The sequence below is a fragment of the Sphaeramia orbicularis genome, chromosome 11 (assembly GCF_902148855.1).
Source record: "Sphaeramia orbicularis chromosome 11, fSphaOr1.1, whole genome shotgun sequence".
In the NCBI taxonomy this organism is placed as follows: domain Eukaryota; kingdom Metazoa; phylum Chordata; class Actinopteri; order Kurtiformes; family Apogonidae; genus Sphaeramia; species Sphaeramia orbicularis.
In genome coordinates, this window is record NC_043967.1 from 45,220,549 (window position 1) to 45,240,852 (window position 20,304).

Here is a 20,304-nt window from a genome sequence, read left to right on the forward strand (position 1 = left end):
TTTTTAATTTTAAATTCATTTTTGCTTTAGTCGGACCATAAGGGATTATCCAAAACAAGGAGCTACTTTATATTGAAATAAATGTTGGAATGACAGTCACTCAAAGTTTGCTCTCTGATGAGACATTATTGTGTTTTGACCCAACAATGTGTAAATGACACGGATGTATTTCATAGTAACAAAAGTGCCAGAGTAAGATTTAACGAAACAATATTCCATCGCTTGTCTAGTTTGGTAAATACTGCATATAAAAATAAAATCTTTAAATAGAATTGTTCAGGCCTTGCCCAAAGTCGTGCTCTGAAAATACTCACATCTTTTCAACATTAATAACATGTAAACTTGTATTCAACCAGCAGCAGTAGCATTACTTCAGTTTTTTTTTTTTTTTGCCAGAAAAACTAGCATGTTAGAGGGATAGAGAAAACCACTCTGTTACCCCACGGTGTGCAAAACATAAAGTTAGTCCAGCACTAACACTTGCACATCTTTGCGACATGAATATTGCACACTCCGTCATCACGCTAACAATATTTTTTATATAGTGCAGCCCTACTATGTATGGAAGAGACTGGGTGAATAGCAAAGAAAACGCTGCTTTCTAACTTTACAAAGTGCAAAATAATGATACACCCACAACTTGGTAAAAAGTATTATTGGTGTAACAAGTGTGAAATAATATATAGAGTTCAGATCCTTTGTTGGTGAAAGATGAGATTTACTTTCTGGCAAGACTGAAGTAATTTAATTAATTTTTGTTTGTAATTATTTATTGCTGAGTATTAGATTTTATAAGTGGGATATTGCCATTTTTGTGTGCTGAATAATACAGTATATAAACAGAAATTAATAGACTGATTTATCTCATCTATATCTGGTCCATTATTTGGGTCAGGATCAGATCTGTGTTTGACATCAGTATCGGATCGGTAAATCCTAGGTTAAATGTGGTAATTATTATTTTCTGTTCTTGTTCAGTCAAGTGAAGATAATGTTGCCACCTCCGCCTCAAACCCTGGTGATACCTTTGTTCTGCTGATGATGACTCCCAGCTTTATGGTGTTTTACAGGAGCTACCCTTTGACTTTGGTTTAATGACCTTTAATAGGCCACAGTGGAACAGATTATTTTATTACTGTTTTATTGCAGAGTGCTTTTTTTAATATATTTGGAGCCTGTTGTGTTTAATCACTACAGATTATACCCACAGGCACAACAATTTAGTGCTTATGTAGCATCGAACTTTTATTTAATTGATTGTCAGGCAACTTAATAATGTTTTAGTGTTCCGTTTTGAGCTTTACTGTAGTATTTTATGATGAACTTAAGCATCTTATGGTTTCAAGAAAATTATGCTCCTTTGTTTCACTCAAAGATAATTCATTTAATAGCTTGAATTGGGAAAAAAAATTGAATTAAGGGAAAAAAAAAAAGCTTGAATTGGGGGCATCAGGATGTTATACTGTAGTGCTTTTTATTTTTTTTGACAGTTATTCCCATGGTATTTACGCTCTGATTTTTTGGGTTGGGCCGACGCTAAAGTGTTGAATTGTATTTAATGTGAACTGCCAAGCTGCCTACAGGAAAAGGGATTTTTACATCCTGTCGTCCCATTACTAGAAGTGGGTTTTTGTCCAGCCAGTGTGAGTTCCTTGACCTGCACTATTATTGAACTGACACTTACTGCCAGGGTTAGTGAGTGTTTTATGAAGCTTACTCAGTGTATAGCATTAGTTTGAATGGGTAATTACACAAAATTAGCCTCTTTTCCACTCTGGTGGTGTTTTGTTCCATTCAGCTATACTATTATGTTAATACGATAAAAGGAATTAGGTATAGTCTAATAGGCCTACAAAACAGAGAGCCTTTCAGCAGGTTGCTAATATGGTGCGCAGGCCACTTTCTGGTGGAATAAAATGTTCCTTATGAAAACAGCCTGTAATAAACTGAGAGGAACAAGCTTTCATTTGGTTTTTGAAGTGAACAACATTTATAAGAGATAAATCTAGTTGTATTTGATTCATAGGACAGTTGTATTTAGGGCTGCTCGATTATAGAAAAAAAAAAAAAATCACGATTATTTTAGCAATAATTGAAATCACGATTATTAAAAACGATTATTTGTTAACCTTAAAGTTGTTTATTTTTTTCTTGCAAAACAATGTAAATATACTCTTTAAACATAAATAAAGCTTTTAACCACTAAAACAAAGTATGTTCACTTTTGTACGAAACAAAAAAAATCTTTGAATGCAAATAAGTGTACTGTAAATTCAAGTATGTTTCCTTTTGTAAATAAACAGTGCACTGTAATTAAACTGCTATAGACTTGCCATAGAACTGTAGCAATTAAAAAAAAAAAAGCTCACGTAAAGTGCAAATTATAAATTCAAGTATGTTCAATGTAGTATGAAACATAGTAAGTTCAGTGGCGTGCCGTGAGGTTTCAATTAAGGCCTTCTGTATACATCAGCCATCTAGAATATGTACGTTAGGGTTGTACGGGTTAGGTTAGGTTAGGTTAAGTTAATACGGGAGTTGCAGCGTAAAGAGATTCAGAAACTGAAGATTGCATTGCGGACGAAGTTGTAGACGGAGTTGTTTTTATGTGTTTTAGGTTTTTCATAAGATTATGATAAAGGTGGCGGTGGTTAAACTTTAGATGGTTAAAAAGGTTTGTTGTGTTAACGGTCGGTGCAGACACAACTACGAAACACTTTTTGCACGTGATGTGTTTTTGCTCTTCGTCTTCTTCATCAAACCCAAAGTGATTCCATACAATTGAATTTGACTTGCCTTTTTTGTTTACCAAGCACTTCTGCTGTGATTCTCCTGCCATTTTTCCAGACCGCTAGGTACAACTTTCCTCTTGGGGTGGACCTGCCGGCTAGCTGGCAGCAGTAGCTTAGAGGGGGGCGGGGCAGAGCAGCTCATGGTAGCTTGCGTGCACGTGAATTAAAACGACTCAAAATTAATAATCGTTTTTTCTCGATTACATAATTTTTGTAATCGTTGCGTGTAATAATCAAAATCGTAATTGAATTTCGATTAATTGCACAGCCCTAGTTGTATTTCATCAAATGATCCAGTTAATCAGGAAAAGTCAATGATTTTTATTTCAACATTCATTTGTCATGTTTACATACATTTAAGTGTATTGCTACTTGGGAGGTGATTTGTATGATGAACAGACCTGCCTCCTGTTTACTTAACTGTTCATCAGTTTTAACTGTGGAGCCAGTGTATTTAATTTCAATTAACACACAACATACTTCCAACTGTTCCCAACAGAAGTAGACAAGTAATTGATTATAATCTTGCGCCAGTATATAATTGCTAAAGGGTGTGATTCAAAGGACTGTATTTAGTAGGATTTGTGAAGTATTATGTAAAACATGCAAAAGAGTTGGTACATATATTGGTATATTTTTTTGTTGTATTCTTTATGCTACTTGTATCTCTGAGCTGACATTGTAAAACCTTTCGAAACTAGCAGTAGATATTAGTATTCCCTGCTCATTTTCCCTGACAACCAGGTATGTAGATGCAGATTGAAAATTGCAAATTGCAATATTGCCAACAATGATTAAAACAAGACTCCTCACCAAATCACACAGAAGCCTCGTCTTGACATTTTTAAGTTTCGGAATTTATTGGACAGTGCAATTAAAGGTAATTTAATGCAAAAAAACAATTAATGTAAAAGCCAGAAAAGCTGATCGAAGGGCCCAAGATTGTAATACTCAAAATACTGTAATGCCTCTTTCTATTGTAGCTACAAAGAGGATTGGAGAGGACATCCTATTACAGAGAAACTTGGAAAACCCATCAACCTCACTGCACTGCCAGCTTCTTCAAGAGTCTTGGTAGCCGTTTTCTGGTTGTTGGTGCTGTTAAACAGAATGGACAATGAATGAGACTTTGGGGAATTATTCTCTGACCTCTAATCCTCCTTGTATGTGAACTTAGAGCTGCACATGTTGACCTGTGCCAGAAACATTTTACCTGTGATTTGTATCTGATGAAAAGCTGCAAGTATTGGGTATGTCAAATAATAGGGGTGTAACGGTACAGAAAAAATTCGGTTTGGCACGTTTTCGGTATAGGTTTGATACATTGTCGGTGTGTGTGTTCCATAACTACCTGTGGGGCAAGATCATTTTACAAAATATTGTTCAGTCATTTGTGCATTAACAGGCACCCAACATGTTATGTATTTTTACATTTTTGAATGATCAGTGTGGCAAACCCTGAAATTTACTGTATTGTTTTTGAATGCCTCACAGTATTCCCTAAGGTGCTGTGAACATGACCCCACAGTAACACCACAGCAGCGTCACAGTGAAGGAGAAGAGGAGCAGGTTCAATTGATTTTGCGACTGAGTTAAAAAATAAAAAAACATTTTGCTATAAAGGAATCCGTGGAATTTTTTTGGGCCACAGAGTTGCAACATACCGAAAACCAAAAGTGAAACTTAACATACTTCGAATGTCCGACCCGGCTTCTGTGCCTCTGTTATACGCTGAATGTATATAGAGGAACCCCTGCTCATGGGTTCTGCTTGTATCCACCCTGCTTCCCGAGTGTTTGCATTCTTCACATAGGCTACATGTGTTTGTTCGGTACACTATTGTATCGAAGGCCCATGCAAACAAGTGCATCGTTACACCCCTATCGACCAATGAATCACGGAATATCCTTGAAGTAAATGCTTTAATGGACAATATAAAGCACTGGTTACTTTCATAGCAGTTGTCACTCATCACTTCTCATACAACTTTTTACCTAAGTTCATCAAGAGTGTTCCCACAAACCAATTTTGACATACATTTCAAGTTATTTTTCACTGTAGAAGTTAAAAATGTTTAGTCCAATGTGTCTTTCCACACCAGAATTGACAGCAGCTGTATGAACCACATGCACACACTGTATTTGTGTTTTCTGTTCATGCAGCATATCAAAATAATGATAAAATTTTATGCAAATTGCCAGTTTGTGTGGTTTTGCTGCATTCTACACATTTATATGGTACTTGTCTACTATAATAAAAGATCTCAGGTTGGTCATTCAAATTTACCTGGTGCATCAGCCCAGTGTCACATCAGCCATTAGGTGTCACCCTTTCTACTAAACTGCCTTCCTGTTTTATATCCCAAATTATGAGGAGTATGGTAATTATAGGTTTGGTTTCACATTTACCTTTATGGCTTAGTGGTTAGACTGTTGAAACCCAACCTCACATTTCATATAGCCACAGAATCTGTCTGGGTTTCCCAGTGTTTCACCGATTTAAGTATAGGCTCGTTTTCTTTCCTCTGCTTTTTTGAGTATTGTTCTGAAAATGTATGAGATTTATTTTCCTTATGTTCAATTAATGGATCATGTTACGGTCAAGAAACAATCGAGGCATAGTTCTTTGTAAAATTACAGGTCGTTGACAGGCATGTCTAACCTTGAGCCTGTGGTTCGGGTTGTCAATGTCAAAGTCAAAGTCAAGGAGGCATTTGGAATCTCAATGAATACGTCGCTATATACCCCTTTTCACTTCATAGCACCCTCTGAGGAATGCCTAGCCGACACGTGTGCTTGTTTCTATTTATCTGTGTTGGTGGTAGGTCTTCATTTGTGACCTGAATACCTCAGCGGGTGAGCATTTGCCTGTCCTCCAAATGTGAGTGTGTGTGTGTGTGTCACCCATGTGAAGGTTTGCATGTGTGTATTTTTAAGCTCTTGGCTGGGTGAATAAAATATTCATGGTGGCATGGTGGGATTGGCTGCTGAGCAAAGAGCGGGCTGACAGGGAGCAGAGCACTGTGTTCTGAAGCAGCTCACTCCCTCTCCCTCTCTCTCTCTTCCTGTCTCTGTATAAAGAGATGAGCGGAGGAAGAGGGAACAGACAAGTGCGACAGTATCTCTGTTAGCGCTTAGCTCACACACATACCACTATAGCGATAACCATCAGAAAGAAGGAGCTGGCTAACATCCTTGCTGCCTTTGGTTTGCGGATGTTTTAGTCTAAATGGATGAACAGGGCGAAGGGGAGCATGTGCTTACGGTACGTCTGGTCTGATGTGTGTATGCGTGTGCGTTTATGCGTGCCCAACAGTCGTGGTTTGCACTTGAGCAGGACCCAGTGGCTGCGTGTAGTGTTATTGGTTTGTTTATGATGGTTTGTCCTTCAGTGTTCTTCAACTGTACACTGGAGTAGTGCGCTAATGAATGGAGCAGGTGGTGGTCAGATTTTTTTTTTTATTCTGGTCAAATGAACAGAGTATAAATAGGGTAAGGTGAAAAAAAAAGCAAGAAGCTGTTGCCTCAGCCAACATGTCTCTTGAATTGGAAGTGTTCTCTTTTTACTCTTTAATCGCCTCAAGGAGCAGGAATGAGAGGAAATCAACGGGAACAGTTATGGCTGCTTAAAGGAGCGGGACAAGGAGAGCAGGATGAAAGAGAGCAATGTAGAGTGTCAGGAAAAGGAGGCTGAAAAATAGGTCTGCCAAGGTAGCTGAATCCAAACAAGGTGCATGTTGTTAATATAGATGACAAGAAAATAAAATGTCTGTTTCCATTCAGTGCGCCCTAAAAGTACTGAAAGCCGAAATTAAGATGTGGTGGTAGTCACAAACAAGGACTGACTGTAAAAATGGGTGTAAACATAAAGAGAAAAGAAAATATTTGTAAGGCAGGCAACCAGCACGGTTTCCATCTGCTGTGCCTCTGCAGGGAAGTGTGTTTTTGGTGTAATGATGGAGATTGTGTTGTTTTTGTTTATGCTCCCCCGTTGTTTCTGCACCGACATTTTTTTTTCTGCTCTTGACTGAAAGATTTATGTACATACAGTCATGACTGACCTTACATGATCTGTGTAGTGAATCTTAGACATTTTATCTCCTTTTGTTTCCAAACTTCATGTAATGAGTTTGGAGAACATTTCATCATGTGCATCAGTGCTGTGTAAACAATCTAGTGTACCCTATAGCCTAAAATACGACTTCACGTGTGTTTACATTCTCTTATGTCACGTAAACAATACAATTTTAGTAACATCATGGTGGACATAGACCCACTTGTCAGAACAATAGGAGCTGCCCCTGACCAAGACATTTGAGTTAGCAAAAAGGTACCAAGGTAGCACATGGTTTGAGAAGTTAGTGAAGAAACCACTTTTATTAATCAAAATAATGCATTGCTTAAAGATCAAATCCATAAAAACTAAAAACAATTGTTTCCTTTTTTCTGACTTTGGAAGATGAGGTGTTTGACTGCGCGTTTTGGTGGAAGTATGTCTGTTATCAAGATCCTTTTAGTTGTTTCTCTGTTTACATTTACCTCAACACCTGGAAAGCCCAGTTGCTACCTGTACCTAAATAAGTTTGACCCAATTATGTAATACACATAGCTCATACAGTTAGAGTTGTGTGCCATTTATCCACAGTCATAAATGGATATGCTTGTCTCATTTTCCTGATGTATAAGAAAACAATTATTGATAAAATGTAATATTAAGTGCCTGTAACAGTACATCATTCTTGTCCACAGTGTATAATTGTGCATTTGGCAGAGTGAAGCAGAGATAGTCCGTAATCTCAGGGGATATGTGTCTCACCATGTAACACCTATCTTACATCAGTCTTTATCAATTGGACCAGGGCCCAGTAATGCAAAGCTGGCAGGGAACTAAAATTAGAGGGGACTGTTGGTCCTGCTCTTGTGTGATCTTCTAAAATACAAAAAAAACCGCACATGTTTAAGAGAGACTTAGAAATGCAGGTTGTTGAAGGGCAAACTTTGGACAGAATTACACGAACATCCAGCATACTAGCAGAACTGAGTCTGACATTAAGTTCAACTTGTGCACCTTCCTTGTTTAGAGAAAGGAGACATGGTAAGCCCTGAGTTTACTTCTAAAAAAAGGTTAGCCCAGGCCTTAAATCCTTCAGCTCAAAAGAAACGCATGTGATTTTACACACCTAAGAAAAGCTGAAAATCATTGTATGCAAACATGATTAAAATAATGCCAGACTTTCATCCTAGTGCTCATGATATGGTCTCTTTTTGTGTTATCTAAAGGGCACACAAAAGGTCTGTTTTTATTGGAAACTTGATTAATTATTGAGCGAGTCTCTCTCTGATGGGCGCATGCATACATGCCTTTTCATCAGTGTTAGAATAGAAAAACTTTTAAGTTATTTCAGGCTCCTGCAACTTTGTTGGTATTTAGATGTCAAATGATCTGAATGAGTGAAAAGCATACGTGGTCATATAAAACCAGCATAGTCTTTTATTTGTCTTGATAATTTATTACAGAGAATTTCACAGTTTATGCTGTGGTAATTAAGTCCTATTAGTCATGAATATTCAGAATTGTAATAGCAGTTTGAGGCATTTCCAGGAATTGTAATTAGTGTTTATTTTCAGAATTCTTTAAAAGCAGCATGAATGGATGTGACAACTGCCTCTCCTTTCAGTTTAGTAACAAACCAAAACTTCTACATTGTCACAGATGCAGATTTTTACTTTAATGGTGGCTAGGGGCATTTTAGCCTGTTAAGCATCATTCACTCTTTCAAAATGATCCAAGACAGACTAGATAATGCAGTGCAGGGTGAATGGAAAAATCCAATAAAAAAATAAAAAAAAGACAGTTGCAGAATAGATTTAAAGTAAAGCCTTTCACATTTGAGGTGCAAATAGACAATGAAGAAGAGTGACATTTTTTAACATGACAATGTTTGTATGTAGTAGTTACCTGCTGTTGCTGTATTCCTTTGACAATGAATTAGAATGGATTAAACACTGTTTTCACTAGATCTCATCTCCAAACTGTTGTGGTATTTTCTGTGGTGACATTCACTATGCATCAGTTACATTTCTTAACCAGTTTCAATGAGTTCTTCTAATATTAAGCAGTTTCTGATCCATCTGGAGCACACAATAGTTCTGCTTCCTGTTATTTAATCTCTAATCACTGCTAGGTGCTCAGGGGTGTCTGTTATCCACCTAATTCTCTCAAGTGTCAAGTAGCAATTACAGCCCAAACACAGATTCTAGCTAAATGAAGACAAACTTCTTTTTGTGTTATGTAATAATCATCTCTATCTCCTTTAATATGACAGTGACTGAATCACTGAAATAAGTCGAGAGATGTAATTATAGTGGGTTACGTCATGAAAAAGTGAAGCTCCCCTGCTTACATGCATCTGTTTACAGGCCACTATGGCACTGTCCAGTATAGTGTTGACGTTGGTGTGTGATCTAGGGGCCAATATATTTACATATGTCTATGGAGGGAACAGCATGATGTCTGTATCCACTGAAGTTAATGTTGCATTGCAGCACACATACATTCAGAAAACTGTGCTTAGATTTACATTTACAGTTGATAGGTTAAGTTCATGCCACTGGGATTATTTTTTGCTTGTATCTTGTAGTGTTTGTTACGCATTGTAATTTAGTTGTCAGAGCTCAAACGCTGATTTTATGTATGGGGAGCGACTGCATGCTTAATCTGGATTTACTAAGGTTTAGTAGTGTAATGTTACAGAACTTGAAGTGTTTGCCAGCAGATGCACATGATCTCATATGATGATCCAAACTGGAAATAGAGCAGAGTATGGCATTTAGTCTTTACTGTGCAGATACAGCCAGAGATAAATTGGACTTTTGTTATCATGCCTCTGTTGATGTAACTCTGTAGTGGCTTTTCATATTCAGCTGGCAGGTGTTCTTCGGCCCTCATCCATCCCCAGTGGTACATGTCCCCACAGCCACAGCTGTGCTTTGTGGGCATAATGGCCCATCACCTCCATGGCCGAGGGGCTGTGACTGTCGTACGAGGGGGCTATTTCGGTCAAAGCTATGTGACAGGTTGCCTCATGTATTCTGAAATACTACCAAGCAATGTGAGACTGATGGCACACAACAGACTTTAACACGTGCATGCATTTCCCCAAGCACACATGACAACAACATGCACACTATGCATAATAAATAATGTTTACATGTAAACAAATTAACAGATTTGTGGAAGTGGTATTTTAAGAAGCTTAAGAATAAGACCGTGCTAATGACGCAGGAATAGGTTCAAACCAGCTTTTTGTACCCTGATCGGAAACATGGTTCATGTGATTCATGGAAAGTAGAATGAGAACTGTGGCTACTAGCCAAACAGTGGCCAGAGATCTGCATTATTAATTGTTGAGTTAATGAATTTTCTTTTTTGTCAATAGAATATTAAGTAATTACAGTATTCATATACATCCAAGCGTGGTATATGCAGTAGCTAGTGTGATAGACTACAGATATTAGATTTCGACTGACTTATTGTTTTAAAGCATGTGTCAGATTTTAGGCTGTCACTAGTTTCCAGTGCTTTTTCCAGAAACACCATCATGCAAGACTCCCACTCATACAGTCAGTCTGATCAGTTTTCCCTGCCCTTAATCTGCTGTGGGTGGCAATGGCCAGCACCAAGTCTTAGATTAATTTCTTGCTGCTCTTCTGCCTCTGTGCAGCTGATTATTACCACTGCTCATCAAGACACTGTCACAGAGCAATGCTGCTGATTATCATGCAAATCCACCAGCTGGGAAGCGCACACATGCACACACACACACACACACACACACACACACACACAGTCATAGATTGCATCATTCATTGTATGCGAGGAAATGATTATGGTAATATATATATATATATATATATATATATATATATATATATATATATATATATATATATATATATATATTATATATATATATATATATATATGGAAATCGGATTGTCATTGAAGACATATTTATAGTAGGAACCAGTAATGAAAAAGGGAGAGCAGGTGCTGAACACGTGTACGTGCTTTCCATTAGAATTCTGAGATCAGTGGAAAGACTGGCATGTTGAAACTAAGAAACACAAGGAGCCAATATCAGCCAGATATCATGTATCCATTGAGCATGTGGCTAACATCACCACCTTTTGTTTCTATTTTCTCTTACTTGACAGTCCTGCCATTCTGAGATTGGATGAATGGATTGAAAAGATTCTCAAACTCTGGGCTGTGTTGTATTCAAGTGTCCATAAGATAGTAAACCAGCATTGCTCAAGTTAATGGGAAAATTTAGCATGAAGCCAAATTTGAATGCCTAAGGACTAGTTTCATTTATATTAATACTAGCCTGGCCACCCAGCCGTCTTTCTCAATGAGAAATCTGTCTGGAATCGTGAGGCTTGAATCCAAATACGAAGGCAGGACTAATAGACGCACAGCCAAAGCCAATCACAGATGAGATGGATATGACATAGTTATGCAATGAGCAGATCCCTATTGTCAAACCTCAGCATGTTTTCATCTTGGCATACGATAATGGTGGAGTAAAAATTTTGGTGAATGATTACTGTCACTTTTGTCAGAGAAAATAGAGTATACAGAGTGCAATCTGTAATTCAATCCTTATTTTTGAATCCAGTAAACAACCAACAACAGTTGTATAGAGATTTGCGGACTTGGAACTGACTTTGACTCACTACAAAAAGAAGTCGGTGTGTATGACGCATTGCGAAACACCCACCCCCAGACTGGCGATTGGTTGGTATAGAAAAGATAGTGCATATTTCACAGTGATTGGCCCAATTCAAGACTGTTTTCTCAGTATTGAGTACACTGAGAAAACCGGATGGCTGGCCAGGCTATAGTAATACCATATAGGTTCATTTATGTTGTAAAACTACTTTACAGTGAGTGGGAAAAATGCCAGGTTACTGACTTGTCATTGCAATGAATGAGTTGATATTTTCTGATGAAACTTTCAGTATAAAAATTTGCCAAAAACCTGTAAAATATAACATTTTATACTGTAATGTGTAATAGGATGCTGACCAATATAAAAAAAAAAACCCAAAACACTGTAGTACTATTCCTGGCTTCATTAGAAACCAAGATAACTGAACAACAAGTAGACCAACAATAGACCAAACTAAATCCAGTTAATTCCAAAATCCCAAGATCCGAAGGTTTGATTTTTAATTTTTCCATCCTAGTATGTATTTCTTGTTTAAAAGTTTGATATAAGCCATCAGCCACCATCAGAGCCAACATTCGATAATTTTACATTTCACAAACACCAAGTGAAGGCTTGGGGTAGAACCAAGGGAAAGTAACGATATACAAATATGGGCCAGAAAGGGTTTTAAGATGTGGTTTAGATAGAAACCCTCACCACCCACTAAATCTATCACAGTGATAGACAAAAACCGAAAAGTCCTTAAACCCACAAAACCAATGACTGAGGGGGGGGGGGGGGGGGGGGGTCAGAATGCAATGCTGTTTTTTTTTTTTCCTTTTTTTAAGGCCAATATGGGGAGATCAAAACGAGGCTGTTGACTCCTCAGATGTCACAGCCAAACTGAGCAGTGAGTGTCAGCCTCCTTATATCCAGACCCACACAGGACAATTACCCTCAGCTGTGGTGGAAACACAGGTGCATCCACTCACACCTGATCAACAGAACCTGAAGGCAGCATCTGTCTGCAACAATACACATGCAAAATGTCCTGTTGGCACTGAATAATTGGCCAAACCAATGAACCAGTGTTTGTAATGTATAATGTAATTTCCTTTGTAGTTAAAACAGAAAATTAGTATCAAAGCTCTGTTACCAGTATCTGCCCTGGTGTTAATTTATTTTTTAACAATACCCCATATTAGATTGAATATCACACAATCTCCACAATTTGTGTGATTATTTTGGACTTTTCTACCTTGATGATCGGTATCCTGACGTAACCTGTCATATGTTTTGCCAGTATGTAGCAATTTGCAATGATGTTCAAGTTCCGATTCATCCGTCAGATTGTACCTACCTACTCTGTCATCTGAAGTCAGCCCACTCGTCTCAGTCAGACAGTCAGACCTAAAGTTAGCATTACCTCACTGCTCCCCTTTGGTATTTATACATCCTTGGTATTTATACACTCTATATGACTGCATGTCTAAAATAGGCCTCTCCTCCTGTTGAAATACAAACTGGTCGTGAAGCCAAGCTAGCTTAGCATATATTGATTCTCTTTGTGTGGTCTCTTTTTTGTGGTCTTAAGGAGCAGCTGGTAGTGTCTGGCTTATTTAAGCTACGAGACAAGAATTTCAAACAAAGGAGTGTGTGCTGTGTTGTCTTGCATGAAGCAATTTGCAGCAGCTCTTTGAGTTTCTGAATCTAAAGTCATTTTTTTATTTCTTGATTTTTTCTTTTATTGAAGCCCTCTTACGGTTCGATGTCATAAGGGCCTGGTTTTCTCATTATTTTTGTGGTTTTGGCCTGTAGTAACATGGGTATCAGTTTCTGTATTTTGTTAGTAGACCTACAGTGACTTCTCCCAGCACACTACACTCTGTTATTGCCAAACATGCTGCAGTAATTGGAGACACTGTCTCTGTCGCTGCTTTAAATGTCCTTCCACGTAAGGCCAGGGACTCAGGGGACTGCTAATATCAAGGTTAGTGATTGGACCATACTGGGTTTGGGTAATAAAGATTGATGGTTTTGTAATCCATTTCAGTTTTATTAAAGGTTGATTCATTAGAATAAGGACAACAACAGGGTAAAGATAGTGCATCCACTTAGGTCCTACAGGATCGGTTTAATATGCTACAGTCCTCAGAAGTGTTGGTCATTGTTTCAGGATGCTGTAATTTGATAAGAATACTGCCTCTACTTCTGTTTGTCTTGGCAGCTGTATGTGTGCGCTAATTGGATTTTTCCATCTCTTGATGTTTCCATGACAGTAATATCAAGCTAATTATTTTCTCAAAGGTTGTAACCCTCTTTTAATGAGTGTAGCCAGTCTCTTGATATTGCAGGGAAACCTGGCCTTTTTCTCACAGAGGTGGGTAATCTGACCAAAAGATCACATCCGCATTTGGAAGAATACAGACTATAAAGAGCTGAGGGATTTCTCTGTTTGCACAATTAAAATACAGTGCTGCTTTAAAGATACCACTATTTTCCAGGCATTATTTTATTGATATTAGTTACATTAATACCAGGGCAACACGGTGTCACATGGTGGTAGCCTCACAGCAAGAAGTTCCTGAGTTCGATTCCCTGGGGGGACCTCTCTGTGTGGAGTTTACATGTTCTCCCCACGTCTGCGTGGGTTCTCTCCAGGTAGTCCAGCCTCCTCCCGCCATCCAAAGACATGCATTAATAGGTTAATTGGTTGATCTAAATTGCCATAGGTGTGAATGTGAGAGTGATGGTTGTTCGTCTCTATATGCAATGAACTGGAAGTCCAGGTTGTACCCCACCTTCTCCCATAGGGAGCTGGGATAGGCTCCAGCACCCCCATGACCCTCTCAAGGACTACTCAGTTCAGAAGATGAATGAATGAATAAATGAATACCTTGGTTCATTGGAGAGTTATAATAGAGTTAAAATAAGTTGTAATTGACAGTGAAAAATAACTTGTAGATATTTTCCTTTTCCAACAGGTTTGGCAGTGACAGGAATGACAGAATGTCAGAATTGGAAAATATTTTTAGATGGCTGTGTCAGATTGTGGCTGTACAGTTGACATTAGCATTTCATAACTCAACCTTTCATCTTGATTTCTTTAGCTAAATAAGACACAACCACTTTAGTCACCTCTCCCCTGTGTTTACTACCTGGGTCGAACTTGATGGATTTCTCAAGTGACTCATTCAGGAACAACTGTGTTTGTTTTACAAACAGTTCGTTGTCCATCACACTCCTACCTGCAATGCAGCTACTCAAGATGGATTGTTCACATGTACATACCTTTGGGGAAAAAAAATCGGACTTACACTATACGGCTCTATTAAATGGTCACTTCTCCAAAGAAGATACACTGGTAGACTATGACAGTTCTACACCATGTAGTGTAGTGTTAGAGCTATTCAAGTTACTGTCAACAGACTGCCCAAACAGCACTGCGTTCTCTCCAGTCTAATCAAAGCCAAACCACTCTGTCTGGAGCCAACCCAAAGCTGAAGTCTGATAAAATCATGATCCATGTTCCAGCACTTAGTTTCAGACATGCTTCTAATTGCTGTAGAATCTCAGCATCTCATATCACTTTTCCTGTTGATTCTAAATCCTTCTTCAATAGATGGTATAATAAACAATATGCCCATGATCATCACGTACCATTTTTTGTTACATGCTTTTTAATAATCTTTTATATGGGTGTTTATTTGCAATAGCTGTTGAATACTGAATAATAATGTTTGAGAATGTTTCTTCCTTCATCTTTTTCCTCAGCAGACATATCTCTTAGACTCCAAGGACTCAGCTTTTACAGTCTAGTACAGTCTTGGATGTCTGAGTTTATGTTTAACCATAAAAAGAAAATGAAGAAAAAAAGAAAAGAAGAAGTGCAGCTAACAATTTCCCTTTTGGAGATACTGTTTTTCTAATCAATGATGGAACAATAATTGCTGTACTTGACCATATCATGTATCTTTATCTTTTCTCTCTGTTGTTTACAGGGTCTAGATGAGGAGGCAATAGTTGACCACGGGAAGACCAGCTTCACCACTCACACAAACTACGAGAGGGAGGAGTTAGAAAGTAAATACAAGCCTTTCCATTTGCTGTCTTTCCTTTCATGCTGAAGTTACAACATTACGTAGGACTAGGATACTGGGGTTCTTTTGTTGGGATTTTCTTTTCTTTTGATGTAAATCTTCTTTTTAACACTGTGGTGTAGATTTAAGTAATTTCAATTACCTAGCCCCATCTTAAGACTATGTGATTAAGTGATGGATTAAATGAAATCAGTAAGATTACATAGTGGACAGGCGGAGTTTTTGATTTAGGGCGTTTCACACTGCGTACCCGAGTCCATATCCGAATACGTTTAACCCCAAAGTCCGCTTAATTTTATCTGTGTGAATGCAAACGTTCCGTGCTCGAGTACCGTACCCGAGTCCAGCTGAAAAGGTTGTCCAGGTATGGACTGCGTGGACTCCAGTACAGTACGTTGCAGTGTGAAAGCGATCTGTGCCTGAGAATAGACGTGACCTAATCACCACTCTGACTTCGGAAGTGACCTAATCACCATGAGACCATAAACGGCGCTCCTGTTGTCTCCTGAAAAAGCCTCGGATCCGCACGGCACGGGCTCGCCTTATCGACCGAACCACTTGGTGATGTATTGGGACAACGAAGGTCGCTCTTCTTCACTTTCAAACAGGCTAACAGAAAAGTATTGCCTGTCTAGACAAATGATCAGAACAGTCACTCGGTTAATGACGTAAGGGTTTGTCTTTTTCTGACTTCCATGTTTGTTGGATAGCGACAGAATTCCTTCCACCCTGCCACCTACTGTTTCGACCCTTTAACACTCACTTGTACTCGGGCACTGGCCACAGTACGTGCTTGTGAATGCAACATCTGCGGGAAAGGTGTGATTGTGTCCAGGTATGGCATGGATCTGGATACCCAGTGTGAAAACACCCTTAGTGTCAGTCCTGTTGAAGCAGAATTATCATCATTGTATCTCCTTCATATTGAGCTGAACCTCCTACTGGTACTTTTTATTTATATGAATGACCACACTCCTCCATTCAGTGTCCATTTATACTATTTTTTCTTTTTTGTGAATCCCTAGAGGTTACTATTTTCTGTCCAGCTGAGTTGTCAGGTTTTTCTCCTCTGCATGCTCTTTCATCTTCTGTCTATTACCTCTTCCTCTTGCTCATATGGATGCCACTTATGCCTTCCCCTGAGTGCTGCGTTTTGGTTTCATTCCTTCTGGGTTCCTCTCAAATCAAAGAGATATGACTCATCTGTGTAAAATGAATATTGGCAGAGAATGTAGGCCAAAAATAGGACGTTTGCATCTCAGAACACAGTTCCTGTGGGGCAGTAACAATAATGAGGGGAAGTAGATTAAACACTGGGGGAAAACAGATGGGTGAAAAATTTAAATGTTATAGTCTGGATTCTTTCAAGTTGACTCTTTATGTCATAAGAAAGGGGGAGAAAATGTATCTGGAATCTGTGTCGGTCTTCTGCTTGTGCTGCTTTTCACTATTGGAGGGTTAAAATGCCTTCTTTAGCTGTCATTTTCATAAAGGTTCAACAATCTCAAATTAAATCTCACTTATTGAATTTAGTATTCTGTTTGTATAATTGTAAGCCTTCTGGGAGACATCTGACTTGCGACTGCACTTTTGATTTGTGTGTTCTATTTGGTAAGAGAAGCAGTAATCTGATGTGCATAATGGGTGACCAGGAAACAAAAAGGAGCTGCTTCAAATAAAATATGAGTTTTTATCTACAAAAACCTCTGAAAGTAGGAAAATAGACAAATCAAATTGTGTATAGAAGCAAATTGTTCTATTAATATATTCTTTGAAGGTAAAAATGGAGTAAACCGTCCTATACTTGTTCGATTTAGCAAATATCTCCCCTCGGTCTTCTAGCTATTTGTCCTGTATGTGTAAAAAAAAAAAAAAAAAGATGTGTTTTTCCACAGCTCTGACTCTAAAAGTGAAATCTACCACTATTACAGCCAATGAGCAACAGGGGGCGTTCCCAGAGTAGTAGCAAAATCTCAGTGGCTGTGGGCATTTCTGATCACTGTCTTGGCAAAGTGTGAATTTACAGGAACACTGCAGAAAGGATTGTGTTTATTTACCTGTTGAGTTCACATTTATCACCCCACCTTACGTCTCTTACAGTATGTATAGTATAATGGGTCACAAAGCACAATTTCCTCAGTTTATCTTTGTTTTTCTCTGTGAAATTAGATGGTTGTTAAAGTTGTCTGCATTGGTTCTGTCCTTTCTTTTCTCCCCAGGCCACAGAGCCGTGTACGTCGGCGTCCATGTTCCTCTTGGTAGGGAGAGCAAGCGCCGGCATCGCCACCGAGGACACAGACACCACCGAAAGAAGAAAGAGAAAGACTCAGAGGAGGGGAAGGACGATGGCAGAGAATCCCGACTTATGGTCAGAAACTATTTAGAAGTTATACCATGAATGTCTCTCCAATTGGCGCTGCAGTGATTAATAAAATACATTTTCGACAATTAATTTTCAAACTCGATAATTGTTTTTTTTGTAAATACTTTAAGGAAAACATTTGAATTCTCTTATTACAAGCTTTGTTTCTGGATTAATACTCCTCTCTGACAATAAACTGAACAAGTGTGATTTATGTGATTGATTGTAATTAAAATGTCACTACAACATAATGTTTTACTTTCAACCAATGCAGTAAAGAAGTGACTGGAAAATGCTGCGTCATAGCACAGTGTTGTGGTTTGTAATGAATCATACCAACCCCTCGAATTAACAGGTTATAGCACCACTTTGCTCGAACCTGCTGTTTCCTTCGGTCTTTCATACCCTTGTGAATAAAACATTCGATTCTAAAAGGCATTTTAAGTCCGCTGGGAAAGGCCGCAGACAGTGACTGAAGGCTGTGACATTTTCAGCTTGGTGGACATGCTTTTGTGTGGGAAGCTGCAGCGTCACCTGAACTGCACGACGCACAAATACAAAGACAGCTCTGAAACTGCCCTAGGATTGAGTGATGACTAGTGCATATGATAATGAAAATAATAATAAATATCACATATTGCAACGAAGCTTCAGTTATGATGTACAGTCAGCTGAAATCCTCATATATATTTTGCATCAGTGTGTGTTTTGAAGGGAGATATGCAAAGTTGGACCCAACACTGCTTCCACAAACATTTTCATTGCCCATTTATTTACCTCTAGTACATAAACAGGTTTTTTACAGGTTTTGGTCATGCGTTCAGCTCTTTTATCCTCCATACTAAACAGACTCTATATGCTCAAGCATGTATATACATTTTAACTCATTACAGTCATGTAGAATGTGTTCATTTTGATAAGCTTTATCAACCTCCTGGAGACCCAGCAATGCATTTTTGTCCTCTATAGTGGACAAGAGTTTCATAGTGTTACTTAAATAAATAAATAAATACATAAAAATGTCCACTGAGAGGACATTATATAAAAAATAAATAAATAAATAAATAAAAAAAAATGTATCTAAAAAAACTGTTGAATCATGCTATTCCAATTAAGGAATTATTTCATGTAAAATAGTGAAAATGTTTACTTACTGGGTCTCAGGAGGTTAATGCACCTTTAAATTGTTGTTACATTGAATTGCTTCACTATAAAGTACATTCATAAGGTCAGAAATTACACATCAGTCCAGACAGTGTACCCCATGTGTAAAGTAATTTAGCACTCTTTCTTTTGCCTCCAGTCATTCAATTTGTGCGTCCCCACAGAGTTGTAATCTACCATATCTATTTCTGTTTTCTCTCTGGTTCCAGATGTCCTGGTACTGTCCTCTTAATTTAATTAAACATGAAAAGAATGTTGCTAGAAAGAATCTGAGTTTACACTCCACCTCTAAACATTTTACCAGCCGGAGGCCGCAGACGTATGCCTACAGTGCCTACAAAATGTGCTGTGATCTTATTGGACCTTATATAGTATATTTTCTCCAGTCTCAGAAGCAATTCGTATATTTGTTTTCCTTTCGGGCACACGCACTTTCTTTCTCTCCAATTTACTGTAAAGGATTCTTTTTCATCTACTACGCTTTCTTTTTTCTTTGCTCATATTTCCTGCTGTGTCTCCGATCTTGTATTTTATAGAGAATACATAGATCGGTAAGTCACTACAAGGAAAATACTTGGACTGTATATGAAGTGTATGTGAAAGCATCCACCACTGTTTCTTATGGATTTGTCAGTAGTTGTTAAAATCATTGTAAATATGACTTCTGCCTTTGCCTACTCTCTAGATACCCCCTCCAGCGGGTCCAGTTCATTCTGGGGACGGAGGATGATGACCTGGAGCATGTCCCCCATGACCTCTTCACTGAGCTAGACGAGTTGTCCTTCAGAGACGGCCAGTGCAACTGAGTGGAAGGAAAACTGCCAGGTCTGAAAGATGTGAACGCTGAAACAAAACGATAAGCCCATTTTAATGTGGCTGTATGATCGCTTTGTAGCATAATCATGTATACTGAAAATTACAAGTAAATTGGAAACCTTTATCAGATTATGTGTGTTTCATGCAGAACTAATCATGCTTGCGGGTAGGAAGTTCTTTGCATGATTAAAATTCTTTCTTCATCACTGAACGCCTTAAAGTTTGCTTTTGCATCCCTCAGAATCTGCAGCAATCTGAACACATTATTTTATTTATCTTCCATAAGCTCAGTTGTAATTTCAGAAGATGTGGTTAATACTGAACAGTTTAGTAAAACCGCAGGTTTGAAAATTTTAA

General features: G+C 38.3%; 1 pseudogene; it reads left to right on the forward strand.

Annotated features, from left to right (window-relative positions):
• LOC115428489 (sodium bicarbonate cotransporter 3-like) overlaps nt 1–20,304 on the forward strand; it is a 51,684-nt pseudogene that overhangs the window by 4,079 nt on the left and 27,301 nt on the right.